The sequence below is a fragment of the Xiphophorus couchianus genome, chromosome 22 (assembly GCF_001444195.1).
Source record: "Xiphophorus couchianus chromosome 22, X_couchianus-1.0, whole genome shotgun sequence".
Classification (NCBI taxonomy): domain Eukaryota; kingdom Metazoa; phylum Chordata; class Actinopteri; order Cyprinodontiformes; family Poeciliidae; genus Xiphophorus; species Xiphophorus couchianus.
This window is the reverse complement of record NC_040249.1, coordinates 29,555,221-29,569,978: the sequence shown is the minus strand read 5'-3', so window position 1 is coordinate 29,569,978 and position 14,758 is coordinate 29,555,221. Positions and strand designations below refer to the sequence as shown.

Sequence of the window (14,758 nt, the reverse complement as noted above, 5' to 3'; positions counted from 1 at the left end):
AAACACTGGTGAAAATTTTTGAGGAGTTTGTAAAATGAATTATCTGACAATCATAAGAGTAAAATGAGATAAGGAGCTTTAAAACTGTAACGTGAAGTGTTTTGGGAAAAATAGTAATCTTGAAGATTTAAAGCACGCTAAAATAAATTGTTTTGTTTGTTTTGACGAGTTTACCTTTTGGGAAAAAGGCAGCATTGAATTTGGTAGAATTTCTCAGAGAACATCATAAACCTGTTTCATAAACATTGTTATTTAAAGTAGTAGAAATTGTGATGCGTTAGAAACTTAATGCATCATCAGGGGGGAGAATATGTTATAGGTTTATCTTTTATATTACTTAAATAAAATTTTTTATTTGAAGAACATGTTTGATCTGTGTTACATATAAAAAAGTGAAAGGAAAGATATGGTCTGGTGAAATATGTTTCTTTTAAATGGATTTGAGTCGTTCTCCATTGAAAGATGTTCTGACAATGGGCTAAAGTATTTTGAAACGATAGATAACAAATTTATAGCGATTAATGAAGCATATTTTGGTAAATTAACTTGGGAAAACAATTATAGAAATTAAAAATATTATTGTGTTAGCCATTTTCAGAGCATTAATTTAATGGAGCAAGAATGTTTTAAGAAATGTTTTGAAGAATCTGTTATTGATTAAAGTTATCACTAATCAGTAAAAGTACTCAGGTGGGATTATGGTGATTTTTCTAAACTTGATTTTGTTTTGATTTATATCCATTTAAAACGTTTTGAATAAAACTTTAAATTCAACGACAAGTAAAAGACCTAGGTAAAATTGGTATATGTTGAAAATGTCTAGATTTGTTAAGTTGACATTATAATTTCTCCGGGTTTAACTCTTTTGAATTTTGTTTAAGGAAAGCATGTTGAATGTTTTAGACAAATAACCAGTAAGATCCAGTTTGTACTATAAAAGTAATTTAAACTGGACTGTCTACTTCACACTGATATTCATTGTTTTGATGATAAATGTAAACTGTACAACTGCAGCAAATTTTAAGCTTTTGTTTATTGTTTTGTTTTGTTTGTTTAATTCTATTTTATAAGATTGGTTTAAGAGGAAGATCTGCATATGTTTAACATTTTGGCAAAACATTACTTTGGAAACATGTCTTTTGAAGCTGGTGATTACAGGGTTTTGGTATTTTCCATCGGTTGGAGTTGTGATATATATATATAATTGAAGCATAGATTGAATAGATTACATCCACCATTTAATGAGCAGAACTGGACAAAGTAGGAGATAAGGCTTCACGTGATGAGTTGCTCATGGCTAACTACATACAGACTGGCTTGGAGTTCTGAGCTCCAAGCCTGACTCTGAACTCTGCAACACAAGCTGTTGTCTCTGAGGCAGAGTGCCACTGCTTGAAGAAGCGGTTGCACACTTGCTTTGACGATAGCAGCCACAGAGCCACGAGCGTTGGAGAATTCACTCGGACACAGTGAATTGAAGATATTTGTGATAACTACACAAATGAATTGATGCCTTTGGAGAATCTGATCTCTGTTTTGTCATAACAGTTTTGCAGTTCCTGGTGCCCTGCGGATGTGGTCTCATTCAAGGCCTGCTTCTTTGATAAAAAGGATTAAAGTAATTCCCTTGATGGAAAATGACAAAGCAAATTTACTTTTTTTTTTAAGTTAAGCCATTGTTTGATTATGCTGACACTGATAATGACGATGACACTAGAGAATGTTGTGTTGTGCTTATGTTTATGATGCTAATGAAAACTCCTGTCGATGATGTAATGTCTGTTTTAACAACTTGTGATCGGTGATGGCACAGATGTATCCTTTATTAGAGAAAAAATCTGACGTTGACAAAGGATACTCTGATGAGGATTCTTCTGACAGGTATCCAGATCCTGGCTTTTGGACTGGGTGTGACCTCTGAGTGTATACATGTTTGCTTTCCAAAACATGAACTCCCAGCTGTAAATCATTTGAAGTGACTGTTTTTGGAGGGATATTAGAAGTGCACCAAATATTCGATAAACAGGAGGGAAATGTTGGGTAAATTGTATTATTAGTATTATCAAATATTTGTTGTATTATGTAGCCTTGTAGTTACATTTAGATAATGTTTCTGTGTGTTCATTAATTCTGATTTCTTCCTAATCCCTCCTTGGAAGAGGGAGGTGACAGATATTCTCAGCAGGACTCCCTGAGAGATGGAGGTGTTAGTTGTTCCAAGCTGAGTTTTACAACCCTAGAGGAAACTCTGCTTTGTTCTTTGTGATACAAAGCCGTTGCTTTGAAGCTATACAACGTGTCCCATTCTACGCCGTGCTTGGAGGCTTTGAAGCTATACAACGTGTCCCATTCGACGCCGTGCTTGGAGCAAGAAGGATTTAGATTGTAGATACCATGTGTTTAGTTTAGTGATTGTCTTGTAGCACTGCAACTAAAATGCTTTGACCCCACCCCCTAGAGTTGCAGCGCCCCGTGTGGCAGGGTTCCTAAAATCAATAAAACAGAGGAGCGGGAGATGTGTTTTCAGAGCGGTTGGAGATTTGTAACTGAAAGCACATCTCTGTCCGTTCTCCTCGCGAGAAACAAAGAATCTAACTCTCTTGTCTTTCCTGTGTTTGTTAAAATTGTCTCTAATAGGTATTTAGACCTGACAAAAGCAAACTAATGGAGGTAGAAGAAACTATCATCAGAAAGCTGCAGAAACCTCTGAAAGGAGCATTTACTGACTGTCCATTTTCACTTTTTACAATTTTGCACCTGCGGTAACTGTGACTCACCAGCTTGCAGTTTTTGTAACTGTAATTGTAGTTTTTGTAATTTATATTACAAAGTAATATACATTTTTAATTAGTAATTGCAATTTGTTTTATATGACAATTACTATTACTGTCATATAAAACATCAGGTATAATGTATATTAACGAAGCACTTTTTAAATTGTATATTGGTATAGAAATAAAGTAATCGGAACTTCCAAAATAATTACTCACAACAGCCAAAACACAGAAACTAGAGAGCATTTTAACAAAGGAGTCAGAGACATGAACACAATGTTGGAGCAGGTTGACTGATCAAAAGCTTGCTGCTAACTTCCCTGATGTCTGCTGAAACATTAAATTGAATCGTAAAATAATTTTGGGAAGTTAATTCAATGGCTTGTTCAGAGTTAACTGAGCCTCAACTCTGGAGTCAGTGCAAAGAGAAGGAGGCAGGAAATGAAGGTTGATAGACCTTAACAGGTAAAGGACATGAACCTTGAAAACTAAGTTTTATCCCATGATGCTTCACTGCTGAATAAAGCAGTGATTTGTTGATGACATTGATTTATTTCTTTAAAAATAAAAATGTTCACCTGGTAAGTAGGATTGTATTTGAAATGTAATCAATTACAAATTTATTGATGGAACTTGACTTAATGTCATGTTTTGATTGTTGATTCTATCTCGCATTGTGTTTCTGTGTTTGATATGATGTAAAGCACTTTGAAATGCCGTGCTGCTGAAATGTGCTGTACAAATAAAATTTGATTAATTGATTGATAGGATGTGAGAAATATAACCAGTGTTTCATTTTTTTTAAAGAAACAAATTCATATTTTAATGTAACACTATTCTTTATTAATGGAGTTGCTAATCAAAACATGGAAAACTTAAAATGTAAGTATATCTAGCATTGATTGAAAAGGGAAAACAATGTTTAGGAAAATAAGCGAAGGAAGATATCAATAAAGAAATTAAATCATTGTCAGTGTGTCTATTTGTTAGAAGATAAGACACACATATCTTCTAACAGAAGATAAGTGTGTCTTCTTTTTAACCTTTGTTTAGGTTAAAACAAAGGTTTTAATAGCTTATCCTTATTACTTAAGGATAAGCTAATTTAAATGATTTTCATTTAAATGCTGTGCCATTAAATGCTCGTCTGCCCATTGCCTTCCTGCACAACTCTGCTCAGTTCTCGTTTCTCCTGTAGATTTTCCACCAGGCCAATCAATGAACAGAAGGAGAAGTTGTGAATGATGATATCAATCTTCTGCACTGTGTAAGAATTACAGTCTGCTTGTCTTTAGCAATGGCAGCAGAGGAAGTGAACGATGCCGTTCAGTCCATGTTGGTCAAATATTAAACCAGCTGCCTTGTTTGGCTCAGCATTTTTCCCTTCACAGTGAGGATGGTTTTATACAGTTCAGACAACTTCCAGTAAGCTTTCAAAGCTTTTCATTGAAGTGGCGCATTACATACATCACAGACATAGTGATTGGGTAAAATTTAAAAATTTAACAGAGTCCACACATCCAGCAAGTAATCATTTTTCAATTGCCAAAAGTCCAAACTCTCTGTACAGGTCAAAGCTTAGAACAAGGAGATGGTTTTTAAATGCCAAAAGCTGAGATTTTATAACCTAGCACTGTTTTAAACGCCAAAATGTAAACCCTGACTGGCCTGACATTGATCTTCATGACTCTGTTTTTTCACCAACAAACCTCTGAGGCTTTCACAGACCAGCCGTGTCTACTAAAAAAACTCAGTTGAACTTTGCTCTATTTAGAGACGTCATAGTGTAGGGGACTTTCTTCAGATTTTTCAAGTCTTTTTTTGTGTTTGTGAAAACCTTTGAAGATCATATACCTCTTTCTTTGTTGTTCTATCACATAAAACCTCAATAAAATACAGCTTGTGGTTGCAATATGAAATGTGTAAAGGTTGCTGCAAGGTTCAAATCAGATAATTATTCTTTTCTTCAGTCTGTAAGATGTAAACAAGCCATGTGGGAGTTTCTGTTCAGAGAAATCTATAATGTGTGGAAGTGTTTGGAACTTGAAGCTACTCACACATTTTCTTTGACATTATGATGGCAGAACGCCACCTTAGATATGATACAGGTATGAATACTAAGGCTCTCTCTGGATGTATCCCTCTGGCAGTCAGGTCTGTGGGGGAAAAGCTGCTGAAGCTGGGGATCTTACTGAGTGGCACCATAAGGTGATAGCTTTGACTTACTGGATGCTTATCTTAACGATTTGTGTGGGTGAGTGTAGGAACTATTATGCCTCTCCAATTGCATCTTCAATATCAGATTCTAGCCATTACACTGACGCAAAAGTCTATTTTCCTACATAGTAAATGTGTGAAATTACATACACAAACACAACTACAAAATAAAGAAAAAAGGAAGACATCTCACACAAAATCTATTCTATACACTGAAAAAGGAGATATGGAAGACTGTGAGTAAAAACCCCAAGGAGACACGAATAACATCCTGACAAAGATAAGTTTGTTTAACGTAAATTTTTTAATTGAATTAAGTAAATTTGTTGTGAGTTTAGGAACATCTTGGCTGCATGTGGAACTAACCGCCCCCTGTTTTCTTTATTTCAAGTTCCAGAAATTTTGGGCTGGAATGATTAATTGTGATCGATGGTGATGAATGGATTATTAACATAATCATCAACTAATTTAGAAATCAATTAACGCAGACAGTACTGTCAAGAAAATCCGAGCTCATCCCACTTCCCCATGCTGGAGATTTTAGTTTAACAGTAATAATAAATAAAGTTATCTTTAAAATGAATCACTCAAGTGACATCAAGGCCCAACAGTAGACTTAAGTGTCAATAAAATAAATCTGGTTGTGTGTGTTGTTTTTGTCTCATGCAAACTTTGCTTTAATTCTACTTTTTTCTATCTAATCATAAGAAATCATAGTCAGTCAGAGAGAGTCATTAAACAGGAAAAGCAGGTTTCCTGGAAAAAGAGGAAGTTTCCAGCCTGCAGATTTATAAAAATAGCTGAGACTATTCCTTAGTTTAAAGGTAAAGTTTTAAAGAATGAAATCTAAACATTATTAGTAATTGGATAAGATTCAAAGTAAAATACTTATATGAATATTGGTTTACTTGTAATAATACTTACACTTATATTTGTGGGAACTACAAGAAAAACAAGTAACTGTAACTTTAGTAGTAAATAATTAGAATCATGTATTATTCTTGGTTTCTTTTCAGAAAAACATCTGTAATAACTCACATTAAGATCATAATAAGAGTAACTAATAAGTTATGGTTATAAAATCATAAATGAATGATAGATCAGAGAAGCTGAAGAAAATAAATGTGATATAAGTTATGGTTATAAAATTATAAATGAATGCTAAATCAGAGAAGCTAAAGAAAATAAATGTGATATAAATGTGATTTTGACATTGAACTTGAAATGGTGTAAAAGGTTGTAAAACTGCAATTAAACATCACTGATATGTTGGAGGTAGATGGTAGGTGAAAGGTGACAGGAAGGGAAAAAGGGGAACTAACAGGAGAGCAGAGATGATCAGCACCTTATATGGAAACAGGAGGTTGAGCAACCCTGAGACATTGGCACAGACATCATGACATGATGTCTCTTAAGATAGTGACGGATATGAGATCATCTGTCTAAGCAGACAGATAAACCCTATATAAGGTGGGTGCAAAAGAGGAACCGTTCGTTGGATCCTCCGGGCAGCTTCGAGCCAAGATCGAGATGGACAAAGAACTCTGCAGCTGAAGAAGAGCCGGGGCCACAGAGCCGGAGACTGTCCTGCACATGGAGACCAACCCGTCTGGCCCACAATCTGTGGCTTCGAATCGCACTTCTCTCATCGGCTGGGTTCTGACCCCAAAGACAAAGATGAAGACAAAGACAAGGAAGAAGAACTGGTGCCTTTTTTCCTGCCAGCACCAAGTCCTGTGTGACCTCACCATCCATGCGGAGAAGAAGTTCATCGGACCTGCGGAGATCCTGGCCTTCATCGATCAACATCTTCCTCCTGCTGCAACACCTTCTTCATCATCAAGCCAGGTCTGGGGTTCGAAACGCCAAACTCCGTCCGTCTCTCTCAAAGGTTCCCTTTTTTAGTACTCAGTATCAGCAGTAGGGAAAGATAGACTAGATGATTGATTTTACTTATTTGATTATTTCTGCTACTGAATTAAGCTGTACTGACCCTTGCAAAAATGCCTTACTAATAAAATATTTAGCATAAAGAAAATCTAAAGATGTTGTGGACATTCAGTTAATGAGTCACCTTAAAGTTCTTTGAGGGTTGTAAAATAGCTATGATGTTTGATTCTGGAGAGGAAAAAGTGGAAAATGTTTTTAGGTTGCTGGTAGCCCATATTTAAAACCTCATCCTTGGGACTCGACCGAGTCACTAAAACCTACCTGGTTCAATAACAAATGCAAGTTGTAAAATAGAGAACGAGCGACCGTTAACAGGTGTGCTCTGTGAAACTAGTTGGCTGTAGGCTGCTCAGTCTGGCTAATTCACAGGGGGAAGAAGGGTGGGACACCTGGATGTAGGCCGTCAGATAACCAGGCGAATCGTTTCTCGAAACCAGCTTAAACAGAGTTTACTTCAGTTCTGGACAGGGTAAATCCCAGCAGATTTAGGAAACTCAATTAACCCGTTAGAAGGAGAGCTGGTAGCACATCTCCCCTCTCAGAAGAGGAAGTACGAGAGTGAGAGAGTAGAGACAGAAAGGAGGGGGGGGGGGGTGTTGCGCAACAACAGTACACAGACCCAATAAAAAGCCAACTGCTGAAAAAAAATATACTCAGAATATTAATTAAGCCAAAAGTGTACAAATGTATATACATATTCCATTTAGTATAAAACACCCTTCTGTGTCTGTAAATATTTCCTAACTAGAACTCCTCAAGTGACATTTCAAATTGTGTAAGAATTTTTTAAAAAGTTTTCCAATTATTAATAGGTTAATAAAAATATTCCAGAAAAATGAGCAGAAAATTATCAAGCAAACACTAAAGAATTCAATCTCATTAAAGGTTAGGCAATAAAATGCTTAAGGAATTTAATTATTTGTTTGTTTTTTTGGGGGGGGTTTTTGCCTTTTTATGTATGTATTATCACATGCAAATTCTTAAGTGGTTAAATGAAAAATCAGCAGATTGTGGATTTTTTTCTATCCAAATAATAAATTACTAAAATAATCATCAGTTGCAGTTTATCTTTGAACATGACCATTCCATCAAGCAAAGAGCAATATCTTACTTCCTGTCCTAGAGTTTGGACTGAAAGGCAATATTTCAAATGAAACCACAAACAGTTGAGTTTTGTAGAATCAGTGGTGACATGGCAGATAGGTAAAAATTGTGATTCAAATGAATGATTGTGTGTCTGGCTGGCTGCTGGTGAGTGTATCTAACAGGGTGATGGGCTGACAAGACAATTGAGAGCAGAATCGAGTGTTCTGTCAGTCTTATATAACCAACAGAAAACCACAGCGCCGCTTTCATTTCACCTCAAATGCAGCGGATGCCTGGAAGAGACGTGCTGTATGCGAGTCAGTCAGAAATATAGCATCTCCCTGCAATATGCGATAAACCCTTAGACTCAAGTTATCTGTTATTTTCACGAAAGTCAGATACTGAAGTTCATGTTAACCTTTTATTTATTCATGTCATTAATTTAAGTTTAAAAGCAACATACCACATGTTGATAAGCAAAAAAATTTGAATGAAAAGGAGAAGTCAGAAGAAGTAAAAAAATGTGTATAGTCTATCCTTCTTTCAAGTCAATTCATTATCAAATAAGCAACTAAACATCAATCAGCCATCTATATGGATGCATCTTAGACAGGCAATGGGTTTATATAAAGACAATAATAATAAAAATGATTATTATACAGAACTCTAATCAAGGTCTTCTTGCTGTAATTGCTCTATTATTATTCCGAAACATCTTTGTTCGCTCAAATGTGAGTGTGTCCGATTGGTACGTTCAGTATAAACTCACAAAGTAGCATAACTTTAGCTAGAAGTCAATAGGTCATTTCCTGTCCTTCATGTCTGGGGCTAAAATATGGCCATATATTTGTCACTAATATTTCTACTGAAAAAGAGTCTTAAAACACTTGGTGTAACTGAAGTATTGCCAATGGTCACTTTTCAAAAACATTTTTATAGATAGATGCCATTTTCAGGTATGAGAGGAACAGTAAATATGCTTTAGCTGCTCCGTCAGTGTTATCAGGCCTGGAGCCAGAATATTAGCCTCTGTGTTCCCTGCCAAAGAGGCCTTCCTGGCTGAATAAAATATTCTGTATCAAACAATATAATGTGTGCACTATCCAGAATTAGGAAAACAGTTAAATGTTTACAGTGCAATTACCACCAAAGCATTTACTGATTTTAGGCATTTTCTTCCAATTTAAACAGTCTCTATTAAATACATTTAGAATGACGTTGCATGTAAAAGTTAGAAAACATTGATTTGGGTGCAACGATGTCAGTAATGAATTCTGTGAAAGTTGGGGATTTATGAATACATCAAGGCTTATGCTGTAATATTTCATGCTCTTCCAAAGGGCCAAATGGAATAAGTATTTTATTTCTGCAGTAATTTTGACTTACAGCATGTGTTCAGATGTGGTTTGCAGTGGCTGTTCTTATCTCCATACATTTTTCATTCTGAAGGAAATTTTTATTCAGGTTGTCATACAGTCATGTAAAAAAAATTACACCTTCTTTCAAGTCTGGGTTATTTGTACGACAACATAACAAACTTAATCTGGTTACTTACCAGATCCTGAAATTGCTTAAATCTCACCTCAAGAGTGAAAACTAATCACACCAGCCTTGCTTGCTTTGGAAAAAAAATCTTTGGCTTACTGAACTATGAACTTACTGAAATTCCATCAAACCATAACGAAACCACAAGTCAACAATCATAAGACAAGCCGGTGTTGGATACATCTACCTATTTGAAACAACATGAAGTCATATTCATGGTTGGATTGGAGGCAAAAGAGTTTACAGTATACACACATAAGTTTGGCTTCAGGGCAGATTGCATTTTTAACCATATTAAAAGCTGTGAAAATACTTTACAACTGCAGTTAGTGAATATGTTGCTATACTGTTTGAATGCGTATAATGGTGAGAATTATCTTGTTTGGCTAATAGTAACCAGTCTATAATAAATCTTAATGTATTAGACTTGAGGTCTGAACAATAAATTTGCTTTCAAATTTATGGCTTTCTGGTTTTATCGCAAATGTTAATTTAGGAATATAACTCAGCAACTTTCTGTGGAAGCAGAGCTCCTTGTATTTTGAAAGGACAGAAAGTGGTTTCACTGTTTTCATTATTGGAAAATTGGTATTTTTTTTCACAGAAAGTTAATACTTAGACAATTAGACAGTTTTTGAGGCCAGACACCTCTAAGGCTATGTGCTAAAATGCTATCAGATGTTTTCAGGTAAGGGGCAAATTTAATTGCTGTCTTTCATTCAAAGTCCAAGATAGCCTATTGTTTAATACACATGCAATGTGTTTATCATGAAAATGGAATAAAACTGTATCAAAACAGTAAAACAACATCCCCAAAAACAGATATGCAAGTTAATTTAATGTTGTTACATTGGAAGTTGAAAAGCAAAACACAACACACTCTCCTCTGGTTTTTCTCCAAACCGCTGGCCTCGTGAACTTCCATGGTCCACTCCATCAAGGTAATGTGATTAGTTTACTAGGCTGGGGACACGGACAGCTTTCCTTGCCGTGCGAGCGCTGTGAGGGTTTGTGTGTATGCACGGCTTTATAAGTGTGTTTTCTTGGCCTGTGTGCCCACTGTGATGGATGCTGGAGATGAACAAATCAATACAAAGAGCCTGTCATTTCACCTACATCCCAATTTACCTCAGCATGTCTGCTCTGTCAGTCAGGAGGCAAAGACAGAGGAAGAGGAGAAAAAAGAAGAGTGGGAAATAATGATGTGGCAATAGGCAGGTTGAGAGGACTGAATGGAAAACAGGCAGGGGGGGCGGGGTGGAGTGGAGTGAAAAAGGGAACATGAGGTGGGGGACTGATTTGCAGAAGGTGATAGATAGAGGAAGGCCTGGCAGGAGGGCGTCAGGGAAAAGAAAAAGAATGAAAAATCAGAATGCGGAGACTGAATTCAATATTTTCCCAGGAAAAATATCAGTCATGGTGGGTGGCAATGCTGATACCAAGAGCAGGCCTATTAACTCATATCCTACGAAGCTATTTCTACCCATGGGAGTTTTTCTTAATTAGTCACATTACAAACTTGATGTTAAGTGTTTTATGAAAGAGCAACACAAAGTAGTGTTTAATTGTGAAGTGGCAGGAAATAAAGTTTTTTACGATTAAAAATGTGGCATTTATTTCCATTTAGCACCTGGTGAATCAATAAGTTGCAGGTTCTCCGTTAGCTGTTGTGATATTCAGGCTTCCTGCAGCTTTGACATGAGACAAAAAAAGTTCTCCTTTCTTTAGCTCTTCAGATTAAGTGAAAAGTTAATTCCTTGTAAGTTTGCAATTGGGAAAAACTGTAAGTTTTCTGAAGATTGATTGAACAGTTCTCTTTAGCTCTCCATTAACCATAGTACAAAAAGTTTTTAAAAAAATCACTAAATAGACACACACCAATTCTGGAAAATGTAACGTTTTTTGATAACGTTTTTGAGCTAGGATGAGGTGGTTTTTGGGGCCCATCAAAAAAGATGTACTTCGCAAGACTGCAATTTTGCATCACACAAGTCATGTGATCACCAACCTGATGTTTCTACTGGCAAAATTGACCAAGAAGACGACAGGAAGTGGTAGGAGGATGATGGTTTGTTTCAGATACCTTCACCAGAGCTCTCAGCGTCACAGTTCATAAAACATTCTGTCATTCCAACATTTTGAATCCATAGCGGTTCTATAAATTCAACTACAATTTTTCCAAAATGCTGCATACAGTCGCTCTTGCCGTGATTTTAATTTCATTCTTTATTTGATGGAAACACTGCAATTGTGAAATGTGTTTTTTCGACATTAGCAGAACATAGACAGTGATTTGCTCACAATTATAATGAAATCACAGCTACTCATAGCTTGGAATATTGTTTTAGAAAATAACCTTTCTTTAAATGTCTGCATAATGTTGCTGTGTTTTTGTCTCTGTTTTTTTCTGTAATGTTCTCCAAAAACCCAATATGGCTTTACAGAACAGCAGGGTTTATACTGAGGTCAGATTACACACAGGTAACTTTATGTACATGGTGTTCAGGTATCATGACAAACTCTTTAAAAAAGCCTTTAATTTATTTAAATATATATATATGGCTTTAAATACATCAATCACAGGCCTTAAATTTGTTGTGTTCTGTGACTTGAGACAGCTGAGGCTATCGCTAATTAGTATACCCTTGCTAGCTAGCTATCTGTTTTGCGTCTGTCATGGGTAAGTAATTTATCACTAATTGGCTGGACTACATTCATCTTCGCTACTGACTCACTTCTGTTGCTAACCCGTACAATGCCAGGTGCATTCGGTGCAAAAAATCTTGGCACTTCAGGATTTAAGACTGCAGATAATCATATGAAGCGCGAGAAGCATAAAGGTAGTGCCAAAAGCCACAAGCAGACTGCAGAAATGTCAGTTCTGCTCCCTTAGTGTGGCTAATGCTCACCAGAAATGGTTAGCGCTGCTGCTACTGGCGCTGATCTAAAAGCAGCAAACTCTGAAGACTGAGATTTGGGGAAGAATTTTAAGAAAGTTGATATTGTGGAGGGAAATTCAGCTGGGAAGGACACGAAAATGAGTAGAGAATGGACCAAATAGGGAAAATGATTACAAAGAACTGGATTTAAAGAAAGAATGTCATAAGACCTATAATTAATCTCTCACATATAAAAATGTAAATATGCGCAAACATTTACATATGAAATATGCAATTTTTTTTTGTACATTGGTGATACATGTCTCATGTTTCAGTCATAATTGTCTTAAAAAGTCTTATTTTTGAGTTGGTGAAATCTGCAGGAGCCTTGATTTACTTGTCAGGCTACTTCTGTAGGCAAAAGAGAACACTAGATAGTTTTTAATTTTTAGACCTTTTGGGGTATCACACCTAAAGGTGTGGGATATAAAGATATATCACTCTCTTCATCTATTTATTTATAAAAACCTTTTTGTTTATCTTGTAATAATCCCACCAAAATACAAACATATTTGTGGTGGCAACAAAAATATAAAATCTGAAAAAGTTTACTTCTTTAAGGTATAGTATATGCAGAAACTACTGAAGGTGAACCGTGCAAAAATAAAAAAGAAACATTTTTCATGTCAGTTTCAGAGGGAATGCTCTTGTCTCTTGTAGGTGCGGAGAATGCTAACCCTTGACCATGTTCAAACTGGATTAAAAGTGTTTTCTTGTGAGTTAATTTTCTCTGAGCTGTAAGCCTTAATGTGTGTTTTCAGCCCGAGTGCTTTGCTTTTATTGGTTCCTGTCTGCGTTTTGAATTTAGCCACAGAATTAAGCTATCTATAGGGAACTAAGTGGAAACAACAAAGTCACAGTTGACTGCTCCAGGATGGCGTGCGTGTTGTTACATGTGAGAATATGCATGTCTGTGTGTCCGCTAAGCTTAGCGGACGGAGGAATCAGGTTATTTCAGAGTTATTTTTTCTGTTCTTGGTTATGTCTGTTTAACTTTCCAACAGAGAGAAGGTAACAAATGAGTTTTTTTTGTCTTACAATTCAAATTTTACACAAACGTCTCGAGCGTGTGTATGTGAACATCATGACAGCAACAATAATGTTCAGATGGGATCAGTGAGAATCCACTTTGACGGTTTATTCCTTAAACGTCTCGCTTGCAACATCAAGCAAATGGATCAAATCTGAGCTGGCAGATTGAACCAACACCAAAACTAATAGAAATTGTTTTTCCGTTGACTGCGTCATCCATGCGTTTTAGGTAACAAGGTTTGACCGTTAGGATTTTCCTAAGTATCAAGATGGATGGGTTGCTCTAAATTAGAAAGCAATTTAAATTTTTGCTCGTCTGAAACTGGAGAATTAAGATAAGAGGACATAATTATTTTTCACAAAGCAAACATATTTCCAAAGGAAAGTTTCCACTCCCAAACCGGGTAGCGCCATCCAGAGAGCCAGGATTTAAGATGACACTTAAATGTGAAATGTACATGACTTCAGAGGCTTCTAAGAGATAAAAAAATATATGTTTATTGAATTTAGACTGTAAATATCTATGTTTTAACTTTTTTTTTTACTCCGGCGTTAGCTCCGGCTAAGGAGGGAGCGGTAGAGAATAGCTGGTCGAAATTAACGTTCATAAATAGGATTAACCTTGAGCTAAACGTCGGTTACACCATGGAGCGCCAATATATAATATATAACCTGAAGCTAACTTCACTGTGGTATCAACGCATGAGCCATCTGATCTCCAAATTATGTCCCACCTCTTCCGTGACAACTCTCACACATATAAGTATACAAGTCTCACCCCATTCATTCATTCATTCATTCATTCATTCATTCATTCATTCAGCCTAGTGTTAGTTCACACACACATACATTTTTGACCTGTCATTCAGAATAGTATGTCTATATGTTTTGTGAGCGTGGGTGTGTGTGTGTGATATTTTAGTAGTGTATATGTGCAATTTTAATATTTTGTGTGTGTATGAGTCTTTAGTAGTGTGTGAGACAAAACATAGTTTATGTCCCTAAACGGCCCCAATACTGCTTTCTCATCATGTAGTACATTCATTCACATTACAATATCACCACATTCACCTAATTGATAAAGATTGTTAAGCAACTTAGGGTTAAGTTCCTTGTTCCCATCAGCATGTGAAAAGAGAAGGTTGGCATCAAACACACAACCTACCAATTGTAGTACAGCTATTCTTTCCACTGAGCTTTACATAGTCACCCCAA

General features: G+C 36.1%; 1 long non-coding RNA gene across 1 annotated transcript; it reads left to right on the top strand.

The window, feature by feature from the left end:
* Positions 1 to 512: 512 nt before the first annotated feature.
* LOC114137751 (uncharacterized) lies at positions 513 to 13,245 on the top strand. Its single transcript, XR_003594087.1, has 3 exons — positions 513 to 1,165; positions 10,836 to 10,839; positions 13,232 to 13,245. It is a non-coding gene; the product is annotated as an uncharacterized LOC114137751 (long non-coding RNA).
* Positions 13,246 to 14,758: the final 1,513 nt, after the last annotated feature.